This window comes from Phodopus roborovskii, unplaced genomic scaffold (genome assembly GCF_943737965.1).
Source record: "Phodopus roborovskii unplaced genomic scaffold, PHOROB, whole genome shotgun sequence".
NCBI classification, from domain to species: Eukaryota; Metazoa; Chordata; class Mammalia; order Rodentia; family Cricetidae; genus Phodopus; species Phodopus roborovskii.
In genome coordinates, this window is record NW_026126547.1 from 17,765,001 (window position 1) to 17,791,207 (window position 26,207).

Sequence of the window (26,207 nt, forward strand, 5' to 3'; positions counted from 1 at the left end):
ATAATAACATCATCCTTCAAAACACTCTCTGGCAGGACTGTGTCAACCCTTCAGGGCAATTTCAATAACCCTTTTGGAGGAATTTGAGCAATACAACTTCCTTTTGTGTGCTTAAAAATATTACTGTGTAGGAGCCAAGGAACTCCATTACGTATGAACTCAAATATTCTGATGGATAATAGGCGCCAAAGGAAATCCAAATAGCAAAAAGCTTCAATGAAGATTGTTTTCTCTTCAGTTTCTCTGACAAAGTCTCATGGAGGGTGATATTTTTCTTCATGCCCCCCCCACACCTCCTTAGAAATCCGCACAGCACTCAACTTGCAATGATGTAACACCACTGCTGATACCACTGGCATGTGAAAATAGTGTGCAATATTACTTTCTCCCTTGCACCAGATCAAAATGCAAATCCACTCTCTGCCAGAGAGTGACCTCTTTGTGGCCACTACACCACACAGCACATCGTAGTGTCTTCAGAGTGAAAAAGAGGCAGAAGATAATTGTTGCTATCAAAGAAAGGCCGATTATAGATCCTAGGAAATTTTCCATATTGTTTTTGACAGCAGAAATGCTGGGCAATAAAAAAAATAACTGAACTATGGAGTTAAGAGTAATTCTAAAATCATGTGGTAAATGAACATTGGGCATAACTTCTCACACCTAAGTGTAGTCCCATTTCTGACTATTTCCCCAAAGGTTTGTGCTATTTTAATCATTCCATGATGCTTGGTGATGCAACCTGACTGATTGGAAATCAAAACCTGAAATATATATTTGTGCAGGGGAAGAAAGTGTAGCATATTAAAGACTAAATGTCAAGAGGTATTAAGAATAGAAAACAGAGGTACGTGAGGAGGAATTTTATGTTTTAATTTAATTTAATTTATGGGACTTTTGTATAGGAGACCACTGAAATGACAGAAAATGAAGATAGCGCCTATCTGGCTGGAGATATGTAATTGAAATTAATTGTATGTTCTTACATTCTCCATTTCCATTTTAAAGCTGGATGAGTGGAATGCCTTAGGTCTTCACTTACAGAGGTAGGTTCAAATACTTTCTAGTCAACCCCCAGGCTTTCAGAACACCTTTCTGTCTCCAATCCTGACTTTATTTTGCTTAAATCATAGGGTTCCATCTGCATCCCCACACACATACCCAGGCCACTCTGGTTGTCTGACCTTCCACACATGTCTGTCTGCTTTTGGAGTGTTTTCAGAAGCCTATTTACTTGTGCCTTGGTGAGCCAGATACCTTCTCCATTCCTAGACACCCAGGGAAAAGAGTTATCAAATTTCCTCACAGAATGCTAGAAGCTTGTACTCTAGAGACTTCAGAGACGCTACGATGCTTCATGGTAAAATGTTATGATGTGTCAACATGTCTTACAGTATGAGGGTATGCTGTGGGGTGTGGTGAAGGAGAGACTGGGTGCCTCTAGAGTGAAAGAAGAAAGTGGCTTGATTTTCAGGGTGATCTTTTAGTTTTTGAGACAACACAATGAGCACAAATTTTCATAAAGGGGCTGCCTCTGGTTCTCCATCAATGTGTCCCTGCTGTTCCTATCGAAATGGCTGAGATGTCTACCATGTAAACAAGAAATGCAGTACCTTCACCTTCTCCAGAATAAAGTAGGACAGCCTCCCTCCAGCCACAAAATACGCTCTAACTCCCATCATTGCTTTAACTAGGCAACTAAGGCCAAAACCAAAAATCATATGTGTAGTAGAGCAAAGAGACTCTTGTTGTTCTAAGCAGTCTAGACTCCAAGTCTTTAAATTGATTGTTATTTACTTAGCTGGCTCCTGTTTCTATTCACAAAGATCCCTGAATTTTACTTCTCCAACTATCAGCAAGTCATATAATTCTGGACAATAGTATAGGCCTGATCTACTACTGATGGCAAAATTAAGATAGGGTAATGGACTGATTTCTAGCATCTCTGGGATCAACCTCTCTTGTCTCAAGAAGAGACAGAAACAGAATATACTGAGTAAATGAGTAAATAAGATGCAATGATTCCTTCATCTCCATTTCCCCTATCCCTCCTTCCTTTCTGCCCCTCCCTCTTCTCTCCTTCCTTTCTCCCTCCCTCCCTTCTTTTCTCCCCCATTCAACCCAGTATAATTTTCCTTCTATAAGAAATCTGATGGAAATTAATCTACAACATGATTCTAGACCGGAAGTACAGCTACATATCTGAAAGGGGTGAAGGTATTTCATAACACACAAAACAAGCAGGACTGTTCTGGACAGCAGATAATGCAAACTAGCATTGCTGGAAATGAGCTGCAAAATACCTTCATTTTCTACTACAGTGAAACCCTGATAAGATCACAACTGCTAGGGTCATACGGTATATCAGGTAGAATCACAGCCTTTAGAACTCCATTATTAATGCAGACAACCTCACAATCAAAGAGGATGAGAGCACAGTTTCCAGATGCCAATGATTTGATCCTATCTTATTTGGCTGTTTACATTCAAATAATGTGACTGTATAAATTTAAATAATACAAACCACCAACAGATGGATCCCAGTGAAAAACTGTGCTTTCTCTGAGACCCTGAATGTACACTATACAGTGCTTTACAATTTATTTGAGCAGAGCTCGCATTAAAAAAAAAAAAAAATGGGAGGGGGATAAAAAGAGACTCATTTCTTCTACCATTATGGAAATAAAAGGACGGCGGCTTTAGTTCGCGCTGACTGTGCCAAGGAAACATGCAGTTCCCTAACCTCTGGTACAATGTACCCATAAGGTAGCAAGCATCAAAGCATATTAAAAGATATTAACTGCATATTTGCTTATGAACAAGATAAAAAGCTGTAGGGCCTCCAGGTTCTCAAGCTGTGAGTGGAACAGCTTTGCAATTTGCCTGCAAAACTGCATTTTGATCTTAATGAATATAAAATGGCTGCCATTAAAAGTAAAACAGATTATTTCGGGTCTTCCAGGGCCCATAGCTCTTTGCCGGCCTTGGAGGGCCACTATGATCTTTCATTAAAATCTCACAGCAGGGCTCCCTCACCAGCAAATCAAGCCTTGCAGTCTAGGAGATTGGCTACATTTAAAAGTAATTTTCAGAAATCTACACAGATTTTCAATTTGGTAATGAAAGCCATAAGAGAATGCAGGCGGTGTTTTGTCGAATATTGTTACTGATCCAGCGCTCACATTCGTTAGAAATTAAACTGCCCCGTAACTACCGCGCTGATGGCAGCTTGCCATTTCGGCTGCATTCTAATCTTCGTTTGTTAATGAGTAGCATGTGCTAATTGTTGTCATGCTTACCGCCGGAGCGGTCCTTCCCTAGCTAACATATTGTACCTGCCCAGAGGTAGAATCTTTAGCTTTGTCCCTGACCAAGTTGGAACACAGACTGTAGTCACTGTGCTTGGCAAGAGAGAAGAGCACCCTTTTACTGCACAAGAGGGAATGAATTCTCAAACTGGGTGTTTTCATCATGTCAATCAGATGGGTCCCTTTTACTGTTGCTGTTGTTTGTTTGTTTGTTTGTTGTTTTCAGGAAGCCTAAGTTTTCTGAAGTTCCAGAACAGACAAAATGTTAACTGCAAATAATGCTCTGAACAAACCAACAAACACTAATGATGACTGTAACCACAACAAATAGTAACAGCTTAGGAACTGTAAAAGGCTTGACTGTCCCTGTGACACTAAAAATTCACCAAATTAAAGGCATGAACACTCACCCCTGGAAAGGCCATACATCCTCACAAACTTTGGCGAGCAAGTTTGATTGGGTTCCTTGGTGTATTCCTGGACACAAAATCCAGACAACTGAGGTGGCCAGCTCTAGTTGGGGCAGATGTGCGGAATCACACTCTGAGGCTCCCCTAGAGGTGAGAAGGCACAGAAAGAGGACGCAACAAGTTCAGTATTCTGACCTGTGGTTCAGGCTGACTTCTGAATAAAGAGAAACATAAAATAATTACAGATGTATAAATAGAAAGGAAGCATTGTGTACATGCATTCCTGGACAGAATGGGACTGTTTTAGTTCCTTTATGCACATCCTTCCTTGATATAAGGGACTAAGAAGAGTTATTTTTCTGAGATACTAGAAACAAAATGTCAGATATGCTTCCCTTTTGGAAAATGCATTTAATAAGTTTTCTTTACTTGGCAATTCTCTTTACCTGGCACCTTTAGGGCAAAGCACTTCCCTGTACTAAAAAGTGACAAACAACAAGAGCTGCTCTCTACTTTCTCTCTGACTTGATATAAATTCTTCCTGCTGATGCAGAAAGAATCTCCATTTAGAATAGCACTTCTTCCTGGCAGAGTGCTGGCAGCCAGAAAGCATATATGCAAAAGATATGCTTATTTTCAGGGGGCTAAGGCTGGTGCCTTGCGACTGATGTAAGCAGGTGTCTTAAGTTTGTAGCATCTGAGACACTTGTCTGGGCTAGGCCCCTTTGGTTTTCACAATGAACAGTTTTAATTGGGTGGGATGTCTATGAGTCTAATGGAATGACACAGGGACCCTTAACAAGGTACCACTGCTAATGTGCATTAGGATGTGAGGAGAAATCTCACACCACATCCTTGTCTCTGTGGCCTAGGGAGACCAATGGGAAACAGCTACAAACAACTTGCTAAGGGAGGTCTGAATCTGTCCCACCTGTAGTTGTTATTCTAATTGCAGGAAACGCCTGTGTAATGTTACAGAGTTTTTCCCCCCTGAAGTGACATTATAGGAAATTCTGCTGAATCCTCTCAAACTCATAGGGCCAAGGCCTCTTTCATGTTCCCGGTCAGCCATTGTTCTAACATCCCTGAGAACTTTCAAGTACATTGTGACAACTTTATACTTTAAGGTCCTTCTTCATTATTTCAGTATATGCTAAGCTACAAATGGATCAGAGATTTGATATCAGTTTTTACACTCAAGAACTAGAATATAGCATGTATTAATATCTCTTTAATAACTATGGTGAGAAAAAAGCAGAACTTTTGATCATAAAAGTAATATAATTATTTTTCAGATAACCAAGCTAAGTTTTACTAGTAATGATAGATAATTATTTATTTACTTGTTTTATAAAAATGTCAAAGCATCCACTGTCTTTGTCCATCACATTTAATTTATCAATTCTGTTGAAAAACATACATTTATATATACATATATATATTTAGTGGAAACTTTTACTTAAAAATCAAAGATAAAATGCTCAATGACCTTCAAAAGGGACAGTAAAGGTTTCCTAAGGGCATTAATTATTACTTTATAAATGTGTGTGTTTCTCTTACAATCATATATTTAAAATAAATGTTAGGGCCAAAATAACATTGGGAAGGAGAGCTTCAAGTAGTGGTTTGCAAATACATATCTATTAAAATCCACCCTTCTATTACAATTGTATTATTTAATTTGGCACCTCCAATTAAAATTCCAAGGCCTATATAAAATTCCAATTGAACAGATCTTTAGGAATATTATAGAATCTGTTTGAGTACATCAAGTTTTAAATTTTGTTGTTTTTATGAAAAATATTCTAAATTGTATGCTAGGTCCCCACAAATTGTTTGAAATCTCTCATTCTAGTAATCATTTTGGATTTACTCAGCAAACCTCATAGAGCCAACCCTAAAGGAACAAATACATTTTTGTTCCATGGGCTAACTGATAAAGTACTTCAGATATTATAAATAAATTTTCCCCAGAAATAATAATTACATATCAGTTTAAAAGCCAGATTTGGAGCCATACACCTTTAATCCCAGTACTCAAGAGGCAGAGACAAGAGAATGGATCTCTGTGAGTTTGAGGCCAGCTTGGTGTATGCGGCAAATCCAGGCCAGCCAGGGATTACACAGCAAGACCTTTTACAAATAAGGAAATGACATCTAACCCAGTTTGGTTCTAAGGTGTGCCCATAGAATGACAACTTTTATTACTTGACAAAACAAAATTGAAATGGCTTTTTTCTTGTCTTTTCCTTCTAGGGAACAGAAAACCATGAGTGGCAAGAGAATGAAGAATAGGTGAGCAACCAGAAGCCTACAAGATGGGTGTGGAAAGGACTATGGATGCTATCCTCTGCTGAATCTCCTCTGTCTGTGAGGAAAGTATCCTAGACCCAGAGCCCTTTGTCCCACACTATCCCAAACTCTCTTTGCTTTTTCTCCAAGTCTGCACCATTACACAGATTAAGTTTTCCTTACTCCAATGTCAACAGACTATTCCATCCTCTGAGGCCATTCATCATAATGTGAGCATTCAAGCAGATGTCCAGAAGATGAAGAAGGAGGCTAGGTGAGAGTCAACAAAGAAGTAACCAAGATACTTCTGCTTTGGCATATCCAACCTACTTAGAGGACTGGTTAAAGGCAATGTTACCATGTGTCCCAGTCTACTCTGACTATAACAGCTTATAAACCTGCAGAAATTTAGCTATGACCTGGAGCAGAAAAGCAGAGCCAAGCAGGCAGCAAAGAGTGATGCCTAGGAAGTTAGCACCACAGAGGCTCTTGCTTAATCTACTGTTGTTCCTCCTTCCAGAGGTCTCAGTAGCATGAATGTTGTATGCAGAGTGGACTTCCATCATGAGCATTTAGTGAGTGTCTTTCTGTGGTTCTAATTTACTGAGAAGGATAAAGGTTTTGCATATGGCATTAGAAAATAGAACTAAGCAAAATAGAAGAGAAAAATATTCTGAGGCACTGGAGAAAATTTGAATCTGGTATCAAAAGAGTAAAAGAAGGCATTTTAGACTGACTTGAGTGTGTTATATAGGGACTGACTTCCACAGATAGTAACTGCATCCTTCTATAAAAGCAGTAAAATCTCTTTACCCAACATAGAATCTGGAAGGTTTTCAGGACCACATTGGATGAGCTTTAATATCTTTGGGAGGCAGAACTAAAAGAAAGAGCAGGAACCCCTACCAAGTTTAAAGGCTCATGTTTACATATAGGAGATAAAGGGGGGATGAACTATTTTCTAGGGTGTAAATGTAAATTGTGAAAAAGTGATATTTGTACTGTGGTTATGTGTGCCAACCAATGCTATCTCCAGAAGACATGGATTACTCATGTAGAGCATGGAAAGACTGAGAGCCATCCATACACTGTGGTAGGGGCATCTGCCATGGCCAGGATTGGGGGAAAAGTACATGATGTAATGGAGTTTTGCTTTTGTTATTGTTGCCTTTAACAATAGTTCCAAACAGCAGGCAGAGGGGCTCATCCAAAGAAGGCGAAATCTTTCTTTGAAGACTGGAGAAAATGTATGTGGACAAAAATATCCAAACCAAACAAATTCATGCTTATAATGAAGTTTAAAAGCAAACACTAAATAAAGCTTTCTAGTATGATTCTAAGCTGTATCAGAATATGTGATTTATACAATATTAAATTGCAAATGAATTGGCTGGGATTTTCCAAAAGAAAAAGCAGAAACAAAATGTATGACCCATATTTCATTGATGTATGATAGTTACAGACTAAGAATAATACAATAAATATGTAATTTAACTTTGAACAAGGGATAAGATCTGGATGTTTGAGCCAAAAGTAAGGAGAAATTTGGAAAAAAAAAAGTCTTCTTTTATGTGAGAATTTGTTACGTTAAAAGAAAAAGAAAACTAATGCTAGACATAGAATTTATCCTGGAATCGAGGAATGCAAATATCAGAATAGAGAAATTAAAGAAACAATCCCAGGACCACATTTTTTTCAAGGAAAAATAAGCCTATTTTAAATAATTTTGACAAAATAATCACAGATTATTTTAGAGGTATAAAAGCGATAACATAAAAGGAGCATTCTTTTCCCCCTTTTAAAGCTATTCAACGTAGAATATAAAGGAACGCGTACGCCAAACGGAAGGCTGAAGGCACAGTGAAGAGCCAATATAAAAAGTGCTGCAAGAATATTGTCGGGAGGGTTAAAGCCCGATTAAAGGCTGAAAAACTGCCAAGGACAACAGAAAGCTATTCTAAGCTGTTTGTAAAGAAGAACAAAGGGATAGGTGCATTGATTGGGACACACAGCAAAATGTTAACAGATGTCACAGAAAACAGAACGATTCAACTCCTGTTTTGATTCTGTGGTCTCTAGCAAGAAGAATGGTCCTCGGACTGGAAGGGGTAGAGTGAACAGACGTAAGAAAGAACCAAGGCCCAGGATGAGTTCAGACACACTATGGTTGGCACCTGGTTGCTTTAGATGAGTTCAAGGCGCCAAGCCAGACAAACTCTCCATGTAACTAATAAGAGAGTCTAAAAAAATAAAACAAAAATAATCTAATGCCACTACAACAAACCTTACAACCATTCTCATACAATTATGGTTGATCATGAACTAATGTGGCTAAAGAAGGATAAAACTAAATTTGCAAAAGCAGAACTCTACAGAGAACATATTCCTAGTAAGATTCTAGACTAGGGAAACAAGTCCAATATAGTTAGAGTAATTCAGAATTACTTGCATAAATATTTCAATGAATACTTGTTAATTAATTGATGCAGTCTGAGCATTCTCTCCTGGCATGTGCCCTTCACACTTTATTTTACCTTGTTTTTTCTGTGGTTCTTGCTTGACTTGTGTACAGCGTTGCTGTAGAATTTTCCATATTTTGGGAAAACAGGTACTCTGTGTTTTATTCAGTTAGACTTAGCAATTGTACATGGTGCCCACTTATGAGGCAGATAAGCTCTGGTGATATGAGCTGGCAAGTTTAGCCCTCTGCTTTCAGTACCTTGTCACTTAATAATGAGTAAAAGACAATGACAGAGTAGGTCCACAGATACCATGGTGAGATACTGAAAGGGAGCATTGCGTACCAACCACTGTAAGGCACTACAATAAAACTTTACATGTGTCATCAAATCCTCTCAAAAATCTCCAAGATAGTATCCCACTGATGCTGATATACAAGACCAGGTGATAGTGCAGACCTAGATGAAATGGTATATATACTTGTTCAAGGGTTATGAGGTTGTCAGTCTCAAGCTAGTCAGCCTGGACACATGTACATATGAGCAAAGCTAAATAGACTCAGTAAGTTATATAGACACACACACGTATGCATGCAACAGTCATTAGAGAAGAGATTTTGCATGTGGAATGAAAGAAACACAAGGGATATGAGGCAGAGGGAGAGGCAGGAATAATGTAGATGTAGTGATCAAATATGGCAGTATCAAAAAAATTATTGAACAAACATCATCCACAAAAACAAAACAACAACAAAAACAAAAATGGTACCATGAGCCTGTTGTGGGCTCATATCTGCAATCTCAGCCCAGAAGGCCCAGGTAAGAGAACCTTCATGTATTCAAGGACAGCCTTGTATACAGCATGAAGTTGAGACCAGTTGGCACTAAAATAAGATCCTGCCTAAAAACCAAACCAAAACCAAAAACCAAAACAATAACAACAGCAAAACAACCAAGTAAAACATTTATATAAGATGTGGAGCCAGAACTCAAAGCAAGAATCATTAAATTCCACACCCCTGTTCTGTTATAAATACGCAATAAACAAATGCCCACAGATGTCCAGTCTGCAGAGGAGTGCCTTGAATATTCCAGAGATGATGCAATACTGTCCCAGGAGCACTTCCCAGAGGAGAAGGCAGACAATAGTGCTGTAGGTCTTGAACATTCCATCTTCTGATGGACTGTTCTTAGTCCATGTAACTAAGGTGGAGCCTACCTGGAAAATTAAAGTGCATTGTAGGTTTGCCATTGGATGGTATCACTCCCCTTCTCTGTCTGTCTGACTTTCTCTTTCTGTGTGTGCATTAATGCATACACAGAGACATCTTAAAGGATACACATTATTATATTAAAAACTATTTAAAACAAAGTTTCAGTGTAAGTAGCTTTGCTAATTTATTACCTGATTTATTCCTAACCGTTAATGTCCTCTTTCTGTCTTTTCTCTCTGAACCTTCAGCATATGTACTTCATTTATGCATGAAATGAGTTCTTGTAAAGTTGTGTGATTTTTTTCCCTGTAAATGAAATATTATATTAAAGATACTGGGGACATATTCTTTTAAAAAAACCTTATGGCAAATTGCTTTGTAAAGCAAATAATGACCCTATAACCAATCTTTCTTTAATCTAGATTTCCATATATAAGATTTGACTAAAAAAATGTTACATCTGTACTTTATTTTTATATCTGTCTGCTAGCTGTACTGCAACATAATAGTATGCCAATTTGAAATACCATAATTTTATACTTTTCCAGTTCTCACAATGCAATCTTAGAAGATGTGTTATTTTCTATGTAATTCATGCATACCTTTCCTTTTCTTTGGTAGAACTTTGGACTTGAGAGTTGTCTACCACTCTCTCTCTCTCTCTCTCTCTCTCTCTCTCTCTCTCTCTCTCTCTCCCACGTGAGAGTTTGGAGAGATCAGTAACTCTTCATCTTTCACAAAGCCATAATGATGTGTCACAATTAGTGCATGGTATTGTATGTTTCTTTATATATTTACTATTTACAACAGACTCCTTGGTATGAACAATTGCCTCAATTGTTTTACAAGTCAGTAAACTAGACATCATTGAAACTGAACTTATGCAGGTATCTTGCCTGCCTACAATTCATTAATTCATATGAGCTACATATATTAATATACACATCACACTTTACACACATGCAAACACACACATGAATATCTATAATGTGTATTTGTCAACCATACCTTAATATATAGTGTTCAAAACAATGCTCTGAGATGGATACTGTGGGATGACTCCCCAAATCCATCTAAATGACACCAGCTCACCAAGTTACTCAGAGGGTGTGTGATGTGTGTTAATACATGACTTATTCTTTTGAGCATACAGTACAGTGCTAAGTAGAGTCACCATGCAGCACATTGTTTTTCAGAATTTTCTCATTTTATTTAATTGAAAATTTTCATTCTTTGACCAATTCTTCACATCTTTCATGCATCTTAGGAAAGCAATGTTCTAGCCTCTGCTTTTCTACCAGTTAAACTTTTGTAGATCATACAGTATCGTGCAGTTTTCACCATCCTGTGTTTGGTTTACTTTAATTAACATAGTATCATCCCCAAGTTCACCTATATTTTCAAAAATCACAGGATATTAAAAAGCTACGTTTTCTATTTATTTATTTTGTGTCTATGAGTGTTTACCTACATGTATGTATGTGCACCAGGTACATTGCTGTTGCTGAGTGAGGTCAGAATGTGGAATCAGATTCTCTGGAACTGGACTTACTAATGTTTGTGAGCTGCCACGTGAGTTCTAGGAATTCTTAACTGCTAGGCTGTCTCTCTAGCTCCCAGGCAGGATGTCACTTTATAAAGTTAAACGATATTATACTTAGTGTGTTTATGAGCATATGTCATATTTTCTTCATTAATTCATCTATGAATACTTCAATCCCCTCCCCCCACACACCTCTTGACTATGTGAATATGCTATAATGAACACAAGAGCACAGAGAACTCTTGAGAATCTGATTTCATTTCCTTTGGATATAAACGAAGGTATAAGATTACTAGATGAGAAGTCTTCCTAGTTTAATTTTTGAAGGGTGAGATTGTTTTCCATAATGGATGTAGCAATGTGCATTCTCGTCAACAATAAAGATTTATATTTTTCCTACTTCTTTGCCAACACTTCTTCCCCATTGTCATTTCATAGTAGAAATTCTAATGTTTGGGATGACTTTCATTTTGATATTGATTTGCATTTTTCTGATTATTAATGATGGGAATTTTTAAATATTTTTTTCATATTGCCCTTCGAGTCATCTTTTGAGATAGATCTGTTCAGGTACTTTGTCATTTTTAATTGGGCTGGCATTTTTAATGACTGTGGAAATATTCCAGTTCTTCATGTATTTTGGATATTAACCCCTTATCATATAGATTGATTGCAAATATTTTCTCCTATTCTGTGGGTTATCTTTGCACTCTGACTATTGTTTCCTGTTCAGCAAAGCGGCTTTGTAGTTCAATGCCATTCCACTTGTCTATTTCTGCTTTTGTTACCTCTGCTTTCAGGGTCACATCAGAAACATCATGGTCCAATGTTAAGAAGGTTAAGACGTTTCCTGTGTTTCCTTTCCTACGTTTTAAAGTTGTAGGCATTCCATTAGTTTTAAACTCATTTGAGTCAAATTGTGTGTATAATGTTGGGTAGGAGTCCAATTTCTTTCTATTGCATGTAAGTTTTGAGTTCTTCTATTTATTGACAATGTTGCCATTTCCCCATTGCGTGCTCAGATACACACAATAATTACTATTGTGTGTATTTTCTTAGTACTGGAATAATGAACAGTTAAAAATTGGTTTCATGGAGAATACAAAGCTGTGGATGAAGGTTTGCCCATAAAAATATTTTTGTGAAAGTCCAAATTGATTTTAGTAATATGCTTGCTATCAGCTGTCTTGATGAAATATTTTCTTGTTCATTTCAGGCCTCAGTATTTTTGCCTGTGGAATGGAATGCTCAAATCCATACTGGCAAACAATATCTTGCTGGCCGACACAGATGAGATGCTGTGCCCATTGGATACTACTTAAATCTCTTAACATTTGTTCCTAGAAAGCAAGTCTACATTAACACCATGTATATCAAAAGGAACCCCCATGAATAGCTTTGGAAAAAGAAAATACACAGTGAAATGAATTATGCCAGTCTCTATTGTGGTTGAGGGGTACTGCCCACCCTGGGGAAGGCTTTTTCCAAAATTTTTTCATGTCACAATTTCATGAAAAACAATTACAATATATTTAGGATCTAGAATCTAAGAAGGAAGGTTCATGTCTTCATTTATTTGGCTACATCACAGGTTTCAGGGATAAAGTCCTGAGTCCAGCCCTTCCATTAATGAAGTCAGTCCCCTCACATGTTTTATCCCAAGCATTTCCACACATCAGCCTTCCCAACTAGGAAACAAACCAGCTTTTTTATCACCTCTCTTTGGCCTGTTTCCTCTTATGACCAAGGTGACATATAAACAGCTGCAACAAAAATGATTTTTTTCTTAAGCATCTTCTCAATAATATCTCTGAAAAAGCAAGGCAGCTAAGAGATACATGACATTCACAGATTTTTTGTCCCTGAAGCCACAGAATGCACATGAGCAATTTCTTCATTTGACCAAAATGAATGGTCATCACAAAAACAAATGTAACTTTGGGATCCCTGATTCGGCAGAGACAGCTCAAGGGCTCAAACTTAATAGACTTTTTCTAACCGATTAGGATCTCAGAGTGGGCTGCATCATCCTGTCAGTGCAGATAGCCACATCCAAACCACAGGCACCGGGCTGCCCTTGATCCATGACCTTAGCCGACAAAATAACGGGCTGCTGAATTTCCTAAGGTTCCTAAGGAAGTCTAAAGGCTGTGTTCATTTTGCTTGGTGGTCTTTCAGGGAGGCAATTAGGAATTAAGCATAGATTGGTGCTTAAAGAAAATGCTGAACAGTGAAAGCACATTTCTATATTCCAAAGGTCCAAGAGAAGCTACGCCTAAGAAGGGATTAGCTACTATCAGATGATATTACGACTGGATTAATGATGTTCCACATTCACTATATTTATAAAAAGAGAGGAGAAAAAGAATAGGAATCTTTTAAGGAGCAGATAAGTGATTTCTATAAACCTTAAAAGCTAAAAGAAAACTCAATTTTATGGAAGATAGTGGTTCTAATAGTATATTTATTTATAAATCCTTAATTGGGGGTATTTTGCCTTATAAAAGGCCCTACATTTCAAGTAAATTACTGTTAACACAGTCTGTGAGTCTTGAGAAAAGTACATGTGTATCCCTATAAGTGTGTGTGCACAGAGAGGGGCCTTCTTGCACCAGTGCTTTATAGTCTACCAAGTATTTTAACCATTCTTATTTTAGACAATTGTTTTTGTAATGGATATACTAAAGGTGATCATTTTGTTTTATTGCTAGTCATTGCTGACTGAAATATTTTGCCATATGAAAGTAATTACTATGACTATATTACTTTTCTAACCTGTTCATGTTGGGTCCCAAACACTCACAATATGAAATTCTCCTACCTTGTTTAAAGAAAAAGAGTCACTGGCTATCATGCTCTGACCTTTTTTAAATAAAGACATGCAATGGTTATGTGATTTCTTTTTTCCTTTCATGACTCCAGAGGTTGCAAGAACAGTTTAACATTGTGTGGCATTATGAGGTGAACACTGAGAAATGAAGTAACTGCCATGAATATCGTAAGTCAGGAAATGCAGCAAATAATTCCAGGTCATCATAGTAAATAAAAATAATCCATATCATGTCTAAAGCATAAAGAAAGGAAGGAAGGAAGAAAAAGGAGAAAGGGGAGTGGAGAAAGGGAAGAGGATGGAGGGCCAGATGGATGGAAGAAGAGAAGGAAGGGAGGGAGACACAGAAGGAAAACCAGTATTTTCAGATTTGAAGTGCTGCACCTCCTCTGTCTGGTTCTCTGGGTTTCTCCATGTACAACCATACCACATCTGGAACTCTTATTTGAAAATAAGGTCAAAGGAATACATCACATCAAAGAAATAACTGCCTGTTGGTTTTCTGTCCTAGCCAGTGAGTTACCTAAATAAATTCATGTCCTATAGCTTCAACCAGGCAGAACAACAGCATTTGACCCCTAAGTGAAACACAAAGGACAGGGCATGGCAAGAGAGAGAACTGGCTTGCAAAGCTGAGCTTTTGCTCACTGATGTTTCCTTCATCTACTCTGTGCCCACAGTTCCTTTAAGAAAGTCACCTGGCTCTCATTAAGATCTGGTATCCACTCAAGAAGGAAGAGGAACAACATGCATTTCAGTTGCCAGTCTCTGAGAATGGCCATCCTCTCCAGGACACATGATGGGACAGCAGTGGTTCTGATGGGCTCCTGTCGTGCTTGCAAGGGCTAGTTCTCAGGAAATACACAGAACAGGCTTATGAACCAGGATCCCATGTGAAGATCCCAATGCTTTCTGATGTTTTTTTTTTTTTCATTAATGTCTATATTTTAAATTTTTATTTCATTGAAAGCATAATCTGCATTGTCTTGGCCCAACATCTTTAAAGAGATTGGCTGGTTGGAACGTTGCCAGGTTAGTGGTAAGGAGTCTGAGTGTTGTATTTACTTCTGGAAATAAAGGAAAAACCTGAACCTACAAAGCAACTAATGGACACTTGAGTTTAGTCTTTCTAAAAGCCCTAATAATACACATAGTCTCAAAATCATTCTGTCAATTTCTAGGTAAGGTCAGAAGCCTCTTTCTAAACCCTTTGTGCTATGAGAAATGACATTTAGTAGGAGATTCCATCATACAGTGCCAGCATGCTATGAAGTTTACTTTGTCCTAGACTGAAATCATATAAAACAAATAACTTCATATTATCTCAATCTGCATGAATTGGAGGCATTAATTCCCCAGAAGCAAAGAAAGATAGTTGGTTTCTCAAATCTGGTCACTCTAACACCTATAATTAATACCTGTATTTTGCAGAACTCTGCCCAGGGACAGACAGAAATGTGAGTTTGTCCTTATGAGATACTCAAGTCCAAAGTCCTAAGAGCCCAGCCTTCCGGTAAAGCAGTGGTGAGGTTTTTTGCAGATAACTGTAGTAGAAGGAGCTTATGAAAGTGTGAAGAGAAGAGAGCTGGGTATTGGGTTGAGCTCATGATATAGCTTCTCCATGCAAGATGAAGGAGGAGTGGGAAATGGAAGGAGAGGCCAGCCAAGAACACACAGTTCACTGAGATGAAAGGTGGTATTAAGTGGCCAAGTCTACAGATAAGCAAAAGCATGGCTTAAAGATGTGATCATTGCTCCCTAGGTTTAACACAAGGTCCGTTTTCAATGGCAACACAGTCATACATGCATCAGTTCTGGAAGGCTAGAAAATGGGAAGTGGGTTTCATCTCCTGTTTGAGATGTTGGGAATTGACAAGGGAATGCAGAGATTGCATAGAAGAGTTACAGGTCCAAAGTGTGTGTGGAGGGGGATCAAAAGTTAATTTACCTACATTGGAAAACTATTGTCGTTTAATAAGGATCAGGATAAACAAATAGGCCGAACATTTGTTTATTCAGGGAGGAATAACTTACAACCTAGACAGATAAACACCAGCAAGTTTTCCACCTACAAGAGAGCGATCCTGGCTCCTCAGACCTCCTTTCACAGGTCACTTCCGCCCCTGGCTCCACCCCCAAGGGGCGTGGTCAGTGCCACAGAAGGAAACTACAGAAAATTACTATTAGTCAGTATAGGATCAACTGAAAGTGAGAAAGAGTTGAGTTACTGAACATGAAAAGCTTTAAATATCAGCTGACAAGATGTTTCAGAGGGCAAAAATACTTGCCACTAACTCTCACAACCTGAGTTCAAGTTTCAAAGTCATATGTTATAAGCAGAGAAATGATTCCTGATGGTTGTCTGAGGAGTTCCAGTTTCCTACTGTAGCACACATGTTGAAAACGTAAATAAATACATGTAATAAAATTCTAAGTACTCATAAATTACAAATGCCTGTGATGGAAAAAATCAGTGGACATAGTGTTATTTCAAATTTCATTTTTTATCAGGTGCATTTGACAATTCCATGACTCTTTCCGATGGTATTTTAAAATTCCTATGAAGTAGGAATTGCTACTCGAATTGAGTCTGTGATGGTAATCACTGTTTTTGGGGGCCATGGCTGCTGAATGGTAGACCTAGGGCATGCATGTTCCCACCCTTCCATTTTCCTTCTATATGGAATTAACTCTTCAACAGAAGAAATACTGATAGAAACTTTTTTCAATACTTGGGACAAAAACAGATTTTTAAAAATGTAAACATCTTTTCTTGTATGTATCTTAACACCACACATCCTAGCTTTTTCTGAAAGATGTTGAATGACCACCTGCAAGCTCAGAATTGCTCCCTTCTAGTTCTGCAAGTCCAACTTCCACTACTCCTGCAAGGATAGCCAGGAGTGTGCACAGCCAACATGCACCTAGTATTATACCAGCAATTGTAGCATACACTCCAGCATTGGTCTTCTACCAAACATACAAAGACAATTAATTTTCAAAGATACCAGTCTCTCTTACATATCTTAAGATTGACATCCACACTGCAGGTCAACTGGAATAATCATATCAACATTTTTTATACCCAAAACAATCTAAAGCAAGATTTTCATAAGGGATAATTAAGCGAGCTAATATTGTAAGAAGTGGAATACACAGTAAGAATATGTGCAGAAATACTTGCTTTGTGTAATTCAGAACTGGTGTTTCAGGAGATTAACAATTATGATCGCCAGTCCTCTTCTGATTCTATAATACTCCACACAATCTTTTTTAAATTACTTTATTAACCTTTCCTCCTAGCACAGAAGTGCCCGATTATAGATAATATTTCCAAATCATCTGAGGTGTAAGTGTGTTTGATTTGCTCGGTAATTATTTGTCTACTTTATTACATTGGCCAAGCGCACAAGCTCCTTGACCAGCTCTATCTCAAGTCCAGTTAAGAACAGGGTCATATCCTTCTGTGCATTATTCCCTTTGGGCCCCAAAGTCCATGAAATTTCCCAGCTGGAGACAGGGCTGGTGCATGGGACACAGTGCTGTTAGGTCCTGTCATTAAAGTTTTAGGAGCCCTGAGCTTTATGGACAGAGTATTGTTCAGAAGTGAAGGATGCTGTTTATTCCCTGTGAGACTGGGATACTGGCATTTAAGTTTGAGCATGTAAGTATTGCTTGGTGAATCCTAAAAGCCTACCATTCATATCCATCTGGTGGTCTTGCCCAAAACCTTTGTTTGTCCCTTGTCATTCACACCACCTAGGACATTGCTTCCTTTTTGGTGTGACTCATGTATGCATTTGGGGAGCATCTACATGAGCTCACACAGACAGAAAATGATGGAATGGGATTAAAGAGGGGACATCACAAGGCCCGCCATTTCCACGGGGACTTAGAGAAAAGAAATCACTGAAAAATCAATCTTGGATTTGCAGAGGGAAAGTTTGTCTGCTGCAACTTCATAACTGTATTTACAGATGACAGTGTAACAGGGTGGAACAGGGCATGTGGCTCACTGTGGAAGGCCACCAGCAGGATAAAAATGCAAAGCCAAGAGACCCTGAGTATTGTCCATAATCAACAAATTTTGAAATTTCCATATGTAGAAGGATTCCAGGGCTGTGTTAGTAACACAGGAATCCACTGTTCAGTTCAGTCATCCATGGAATTACAGGGTAGGGTATGGATGCCAATATTTTAGACCCAAACAGAGCATAAAACACACACACACACACACACACACACACACACACACACACACACACACACACAAAATAAAATTCAGTGTCAGCACAAAGTTGACAGCGAATGATTATAACAGCTTCAAAGCTTGAAAAAGAGTGTAAATAACTAGTATCCCCCGCGGGCTCACTCAACCTGCATACATAACAAACCTGATGGACAGTCTCTGTGGTAATCGCAGAATGAGACACGCTGGGAAGATGCAAAAATTCTGCGAGCCAAGAGCCTTGACTGCAGCTCCTTCCGTGCGGGAGGGAAGCAACGCCCTAGGTGAACCTCAGCAAGGCCAAGGGCCCTAGCCTCCAAGCAGGAATGTTAATTATTGGCTCTTGTGCAGTTATCAAGGCGATGCAACCTCACCAGCATTTGCACTCTGTGAATAGTCCTCTCTCTGATCTTTAATCCTTGACACTTTGAGTCCACAAAATTGGGATTCAGCCCGACTCTGCTAGGTTCTACAATGTAAAAATAAAAGCAAAAGGAAAACCGTCCCCACCCCGGACACAAGTCTGAACTTAATGGGGTGCTTGGAAGAAAGGGAATTAATTTGCTCTTCTTTGTATGTATATATACAAACAAATGTGCCCATGCCCATAGCTGCCTCTGCCAAAGAATGTTCACAGGTGCTGGAAAAAGACAAGTGCTTCCTGCCTTGCCTCAATCCTGAGTGACAGACTTTGAGAAGGCATGACAACATCATCACCAGTACTTACAAACTGAAAGGAGACAAAAAAAAAAAAAAAAAAGCAGAGACCTTCTACACATACCTAGAGAACACACCACAGGTTTGTGATTCACTTCCAAGATAATTAATCAATTAGCAAATGATTCTTTTGCTTTTGTTATTTATGAGGCAGGAGAACTGCATGTCCGAATACAATGGCAGACCACTTGGATTCAAACTGCCCTTCAAACACATTGGTCTTATTTATCTGAACTGAGCAGATGCTTTACAATGCCAGGCCTTTGTGACCAGACTGTTTGCTATTAGAACCTGAGTAAGATTTAAGCTAAGCGGAAGAACATAAATATGACATCCTATAGACATTCATGATGATCAACTGTGTTGTATCGTCTCCAGCCACGAATACTTATTCATATAGGAAAAGAGGGAGCAAATACACTTGACATTGCTAAAAGGGGAACTATAGTCATTGGAAGGACAGGCGAGGATGAGGCTCACACAGTCATTGCTCTAGAGTACAACTCTGAAGTCTTAAAATGCAATTAAATTGCTGCAATGTGTATATGCAGTTTATAGGCTCAACACTTCTTATTTCTTTCAGAGCTCCCATATTACATGTGACACCTCTTTGGAAAGCAAAGATGTCAAGCAGCTTTTGCTTAGGGACCAGAATGTTTATCGGGTCTCCCAGACAACCATGGCTGAGTGGAAGTTCTGACAATGCTACAAATCCCCTCAGATCCCACTTGACCAAGGATCTCAGCCTTGGTCAAGGGGCATGGCTGTGCAACCTTTCTCTCTCTCTCTCTCTCTCTCTCTCTCTCTCTCTCTCTCTCTCTCTTTCTTTCTTTGTTTTTTTTCTCTCAAGGCTGCAGGAGCCTGTCCCATAAAATACAAAACTGGAAAATAGCTGAGCATGCTGACTGGTGTATGCCTGTAATTCCAGCACTCAGGAGGCTGAGGCAGGAAGATATGAGTTAGAGGCTAGCCTAGATTAAAGAGTGAGCCTCTGTCAGAAAACAAAAAAAAAAAAAAAAAAAAAAAAAAAAAAAAAAAAAAAAAAAAAAAAGAAGAAGAAAAGTAAAAAGGAAAGAAAAGAAAGGGAAGGAAATGGAAAGGAAGGGAGCTGTGTGGTTATTACCCTTCCTTCCTTCCTTCTTTTTGCTTCTGTGATCACCTCTGTATTTCCCCATCCTCAGCACTAACTGTTGCCAGGTGGATAATAGGGAACACCTGCTTTAGCCAGGTCAGGCAACTGAATCCTTCAGAAACAAAGCCTCTCAGAACCTTACAAACATTTCATTAGCCAAATAATCAGAAAGTCTGTGTCTGAGGCTGCACTTTTGAGACAATAATTGTATGTAAATGTACTCCTTTGTGCACAGAACAAAGATGAAATGGTTCATTTTTACAGCCATGGAATACTGAACTCCAGGTATACATAAGGCAGGGAAATCCTGCAATCTGTTACTGCCCCTAGGGCCACAGTTCTCAACCTGTGGGTCTCAAATCTTTGGGGATCAGATGACTTTTTCACAAGGGTTGCACATCAGATATCCTGAATATCAGATATATACATTGAGATTCAAAACAGTAACAAAATCATAGTTATGAGGTAGCAATGAAATTATTTTATGGTTGGGGTCACCACAACATGAGTAACTGCGTTAAAGCATCACAAGTGTTAGGAAGGTTGAAAATCACTGCCTCAGGGGCTTCAGGATGTAGTTACAGACCTATGGCCTGTCATTTGACAAGGAGCCAAGAAGAGAAGAGTTATGTGGTAAACTTCCCTAATCCCTAACTCTATAAAAAACAAGTCACCAAGCAAACAAAAATAATAAATAAATAAATAAATGGACTTAGAGACAGTAACATAACATAAAAGAACCATGAGACCTCATAAATAAGAATATTAGAAAAAGATCAGCAAAATATGAACACCCTAAAAAACAAACAAACTCTAAACTCCATAGCCCTTATCTTAAAATGGCAACAACAATAACAAAATAGCCAAATGTGAGCAGAAGCAAATACTATTTATTAGTGAAGCTAAATATAACTGGATTTGTTCACACACAAGAATAAAAATCACAACAGTGAATCTTGGACACATTATTTCTTAGCAAAATTATCATAACCCAGCACATCTGAACATTAAAATTTAAAAAGGATTTCAAACTGTCCTCATATCATCAGCAGAGTCATGTCACAGATTTTTTTTTATTGGTTCTACTGCCTAGGTGTAATTGTATTAATATTTTAATTTTGATACATATTGCCCATGATAACATTGCTTGCATAAATAAAAAGCACCAACATTCAATTGCCAATGAAATAATCACATAGTCTAGATCTTTATTATATCATGCATTATTTAATTATAATAATCAGAGCCCTTTTGAAGGTAAAACAAGATTAAAAAGGTTTTGTTTTATTGGATCTATATATTTGATTTAAACTTTACATGTTAGCTTTACATTAAGAATTTATAAGGCATCAGTTCAAATGGTGCTATTATGAGTTTATTTCTTTTATAATTAGTACAGTACTCTTAAAGTACTCTGACTATGAGATAATATTTCAGTATTTTAATGAGCTTTTTAAGTGTAATTGATGTAACAATCATTGAATTACACATTTATACCTGAAGAATAATGAAGGAAACATTTTAATGAGAAATTTAATCATTATTAGTAAATGATCTACTAAACTGCCATTGGCTGACATTTAAAAGCTTAGTAGAAGAAAACTGTATTCTCCCTCCATCCCCATTGGCATTGATGGTGATTGCTTTTCTGTTACCCTGACTTCCCAGGTTAACTTTCTACCATCACTAATTTATTTATAAATTTGAGAAAACTTTCTTTAACCCACCCTTGTCAGCTCCTTCCAGAAAATGTGGGGCTTGACACATAGAGGGATAATTTAAATAAATTAGCCCCTTTCCAGCCTTCAGCAGTTCTCAGCATAAAAGGGCTCTTTCTTGTGACTATTCACGCTTGCATCAGCTTGATTTTGATGAATGCCCTGCGAATTCCCTGATAGTACCTCAGACAGAGATCTTAGACCAATGTCAACAGGGTTTTTAAAGCTCCTTCATTTCCAGCACACATCAGCATTCAAGGCCTGAGAAGCAGGGGGTGGAAGGGAGCCATCTATGGGATTGAGTTCTACTGATGGGTTAAGCAGAACACCTATGCCAAGGGGGACAGACTAAACATGGAGACATGGTGAAATTTCTAACAATGTGTTTTGAAGCTACAGAAACAATACCAAATGCACTGGATTTGCATAATACTCTGTAGGTCAGGAGAATTATAGCTGAGGTACAGGCAATGCCACCCCTGGTCAGTATGCATGCTAGGGAGGCAGGATGTCCTGGGCAAAGACGAAAAGGAACTATGCCTGCTTTCCATTCCACCCTCACTAGTGGGCAGCATGCCATGGTGTTTCTGTAAGAGACAGTCATTTCCTGACTACTTAAGCAGCTTGGAATGTCAAGGTGCAGCAGTCATGGTCCTCTGATAGAATTTATCCGTCTAGAAGGAAGAAAAGGGCTTGGGTAGAAACACACTGTTAAACAGCCAATACACAGTGAGATATATCAATGTGTGTGTGTGTGTGTGTGTGTGTTCTGTGTGTACGTGAGAGAGAGAGACAGAGGCAGAAAAAGACAGAGAGAGACATGGGTGTGAGTGCCCACAGAAACCAGAATCAGGCATCAGATCCCCCAGAATCTAGAGTTACAGGCTGTTGTGAGGTGCCCCGTTTAAGTTTTGTGAAGTAAACTCAGGTCCTATGCAAGAACAGTAAGTGTTCTTAACTTCTGATCCATCTGTCCAGTCCCAATGCCAATTTTTAAAAGTAGCTCATTTTAACTGTGTAGCAGGCTTCGTTACAGCGCTGCACATAGGTGCATAATTGCTTCAGTCACACTCATCCCTTGCTCTTCTTTATCCCCTTCCTCTATCTCTTTTCCCTTCCACATCCCTGATAGTCCCTCATTTATCTCCATTGCCTTTGACTCCCTCAATTCCACATATGAGAACAAACATGCAATCATATTTTCATTTAAGTGTTGGGTTTGGACTCACAATGGGAGAGGAAGGGATTCAGGGAACAAAAGATGGCAGCACATAGTTTCCACCAGTTCCTTGCTTTGATGATCTAAAGACCCTCTCATTTCAGAGGTGTTGTGTTTGACACAGTTCTCCTCTCCCCTCTCCTATACCCTCACATCCTCTCTCCTCCCTTCTCCTCCCCTTCCTTCCTGTCAGCTCCTTTTTCTCTCCCTATTTCTCCCCTGCCCATCATTTTGCATGTGCTCAAAAAGCTTTTCAGAATTTAGATATACTTAACTGCTTTTTAATCATAATGGAGGGAGCTTTAGTTTATGACTGACTGTACAGTATGTCCAACACCTTGGTAACAACTCCAGCCCTGATGGATTGTGTAGGACAGCCTCCCCTATCCTCTTGAGTATCAAACACTCAGTCTCCCTGCTGTGCACAAACCAGTACATGATGGTAACAGTTGTAAATGACCCACAGATTGTTAGGGCATTAAGAAAATACAGATAGACCATCTTTGAAGTAAAAGGAAGATGAAGAAATCTCAACTTTTAATTTGTTGGTTTGGATGATAGTGACATGGAGCATTGTTCATTGTGGAGATAAAATTGCCAATATCCAAGCACACTATTTATAATGTATTGGTCATATTTAAAGATTAGTCATAAATAACCTCTGCTCTTACATTGGAAAATAAAATTATAATAGACCATTAGTAAGAAGGTTCTTTCTAATTACAGGATATTAGTTACCTAGAGAATAGTACATGTGTTATAAAGGAATTTCATGTAGTACAGATATTTATTTATTGAAAAATTTTGAGATTAGATCATATGTGTTTATAAATACAATATGTATTCACAGAGAAGTATGATATTTTAAAAGAACTTTCTAATTAAAATTTCATGTAAATAAACATCTTCCTTTAAAATGCTACGTCAAAACCAAAAATACAGGAAAATCTGAGGATATGTGGTATATTTTCAGAAAATCTAGACAAGGATTAGACATCAGAATGTTTTACTCACATAACATTAGAATGGTGTTATTTAGCTCTGAGAGAATGCACTGAGATACCTTGAAGTGTACATATGAGCCACCAAATTTCCATTAGTACATTTTTGTGTGTTGCAACACAATTGTAGTTACACCTGTGCATCGAAACAATTTCACTAGTCTCAAGATGAAAGGTACAGCTTTCTTCAAGATAAATAAATAAATTACTATTATTATGTGTAGCACTAAACCAATGCAAAATAAAATAAAACATTTTCTAGAATGTGAAAAAAAACATTGCCTCCTGAGAGCATAATGGAGTGAGTGGGGGCAACAAGAAGCACTACGCAAACAGCAGTGTGGTGATAAAGGGCAGCCCCGTGGATTATGTAATAGTTGTGGATGCAATTTAATTCCTTTAAGTGTGTCACAAAATATTCTGATATTCAAGAGTGTGCCATTAATGCAAAAAAGGGCATATAGGTGGAAATCAGATAAAACCAGCTCAAAGGAGAGTTGCTGTTTGAACAAAGCATGGTTTATATATATGTAATTTGATATATATTGATATATGCAATAATTTATATTTAAGAACTCTCTTGTCTCTAATCACCTTGGTTTTACTCACTATATTAGACTCCCAAAGACTAACTCATCCAGTTAGCAAACCAGATATAAACAAATGGTACTTTTAAAAATGCACCTTTAAAAGGCTCATGTAAAGGTTGTGGGAGTGTGAAGTGAAAACCATGGAGAAGGTTAGCAGTGGTGAACCTCAGGGCAGCATCATGATGCTGCCAACAAAAGTGGGCAGTGAGGTGTTTTTACCACAGCTATGGACCCTGATCCAATTCAGGAGATATGCCTCACTACACAAAAGCTCCCACAGGAGATCAGAAACTCATCTATGAAGGGAGCTTCCTCTTTAGCTCTCATTCAAAAGAGATACTTTTCACACAAAAATATTAAAGTTCTTTATGTAATCCCAGGTAAATATGAGTCCAATTAAAGCTTTGAATCTACCTTACTGGGGCACCTGAGCTATGAAAACCATATTTAAAATGGGCACACACACACACTTACACTACACACACACACACACACACACACACACACACACACACACACAAAACACATGCACTCACACACCACACAACATTTTCCTGGGAAAACAACTGTTACAAGCACTTTCCCACCAGTCTGGTCCCAGAGCTAGGTATTATTAATGAAACTATTGGCTGGTTTTTTTTTTTTTGTTTTGTTTTGTTTTGTTTTTGTATTGGCTAGCTTTATCTTAAATAGTAACCCATTTCTATCAACCTAAGAGTTTTCATGTGGTATCTTACTGGAGAGAGGGTTGGAATCTCTTCTCTCATATCCTACATCTTGACTCCTCTGTATCGCATCCCCCAGACTCCGTCATGTCTCCTAGTCCCACCTATCTTGCCTTCCAATTTGCCAACAGTGCTTTATTCATTAACCAATAAGAGAAACATATTTACAGAATGACATCTCCCATCAAACAACCAATGCCTCTAAGGCCCTGTCTTCCTCAGAAGTCAGTACTCCTCTAATGATTTGTTGAACTGGTCCACTGACTTTTGGCTGCGCCATTTCCCTGAGACTTATCATTTGCTGTTAATTATTTCCAAGAGGATACTTGACTGATATATTTATTTGAAGGGGAGCATAAATTTCATTTGAGTCAAAAATATGTTCATCAGAGAATTCAAACATAATCAGGAATGTTTGAAGGACTGATGGTGTCCATTACTTACCAATATATTAGATGAAGAATCAAGGCCTTCCTTGGAAGAGTGGTGGTCTGTGAAAGAGTCAATTAATGAGAAATATACGTGCTCTAACAGGGAATGAGTCACACCAAGATGAAATACAAAATTTTAAGGGAGAACTACTGGACATTTACTCACAGTCTAAAGACACTGTCCAGTACCTCTATGCAGTGACAAGACTTTAGTTATGTACAATCCTTTACCTTCCTTATGTGTGGCTAAGTCATATGTCCTATTTGTTTAAAAAAAAATAGATCAAATGTTACTTTCTTTGAAACCTGGGGCTGATGACTACAAGAGAAAAATAGACACAAATCAAAGAGATTGATTTCACAAAATATCATCCTGGACTAGTAAATCAA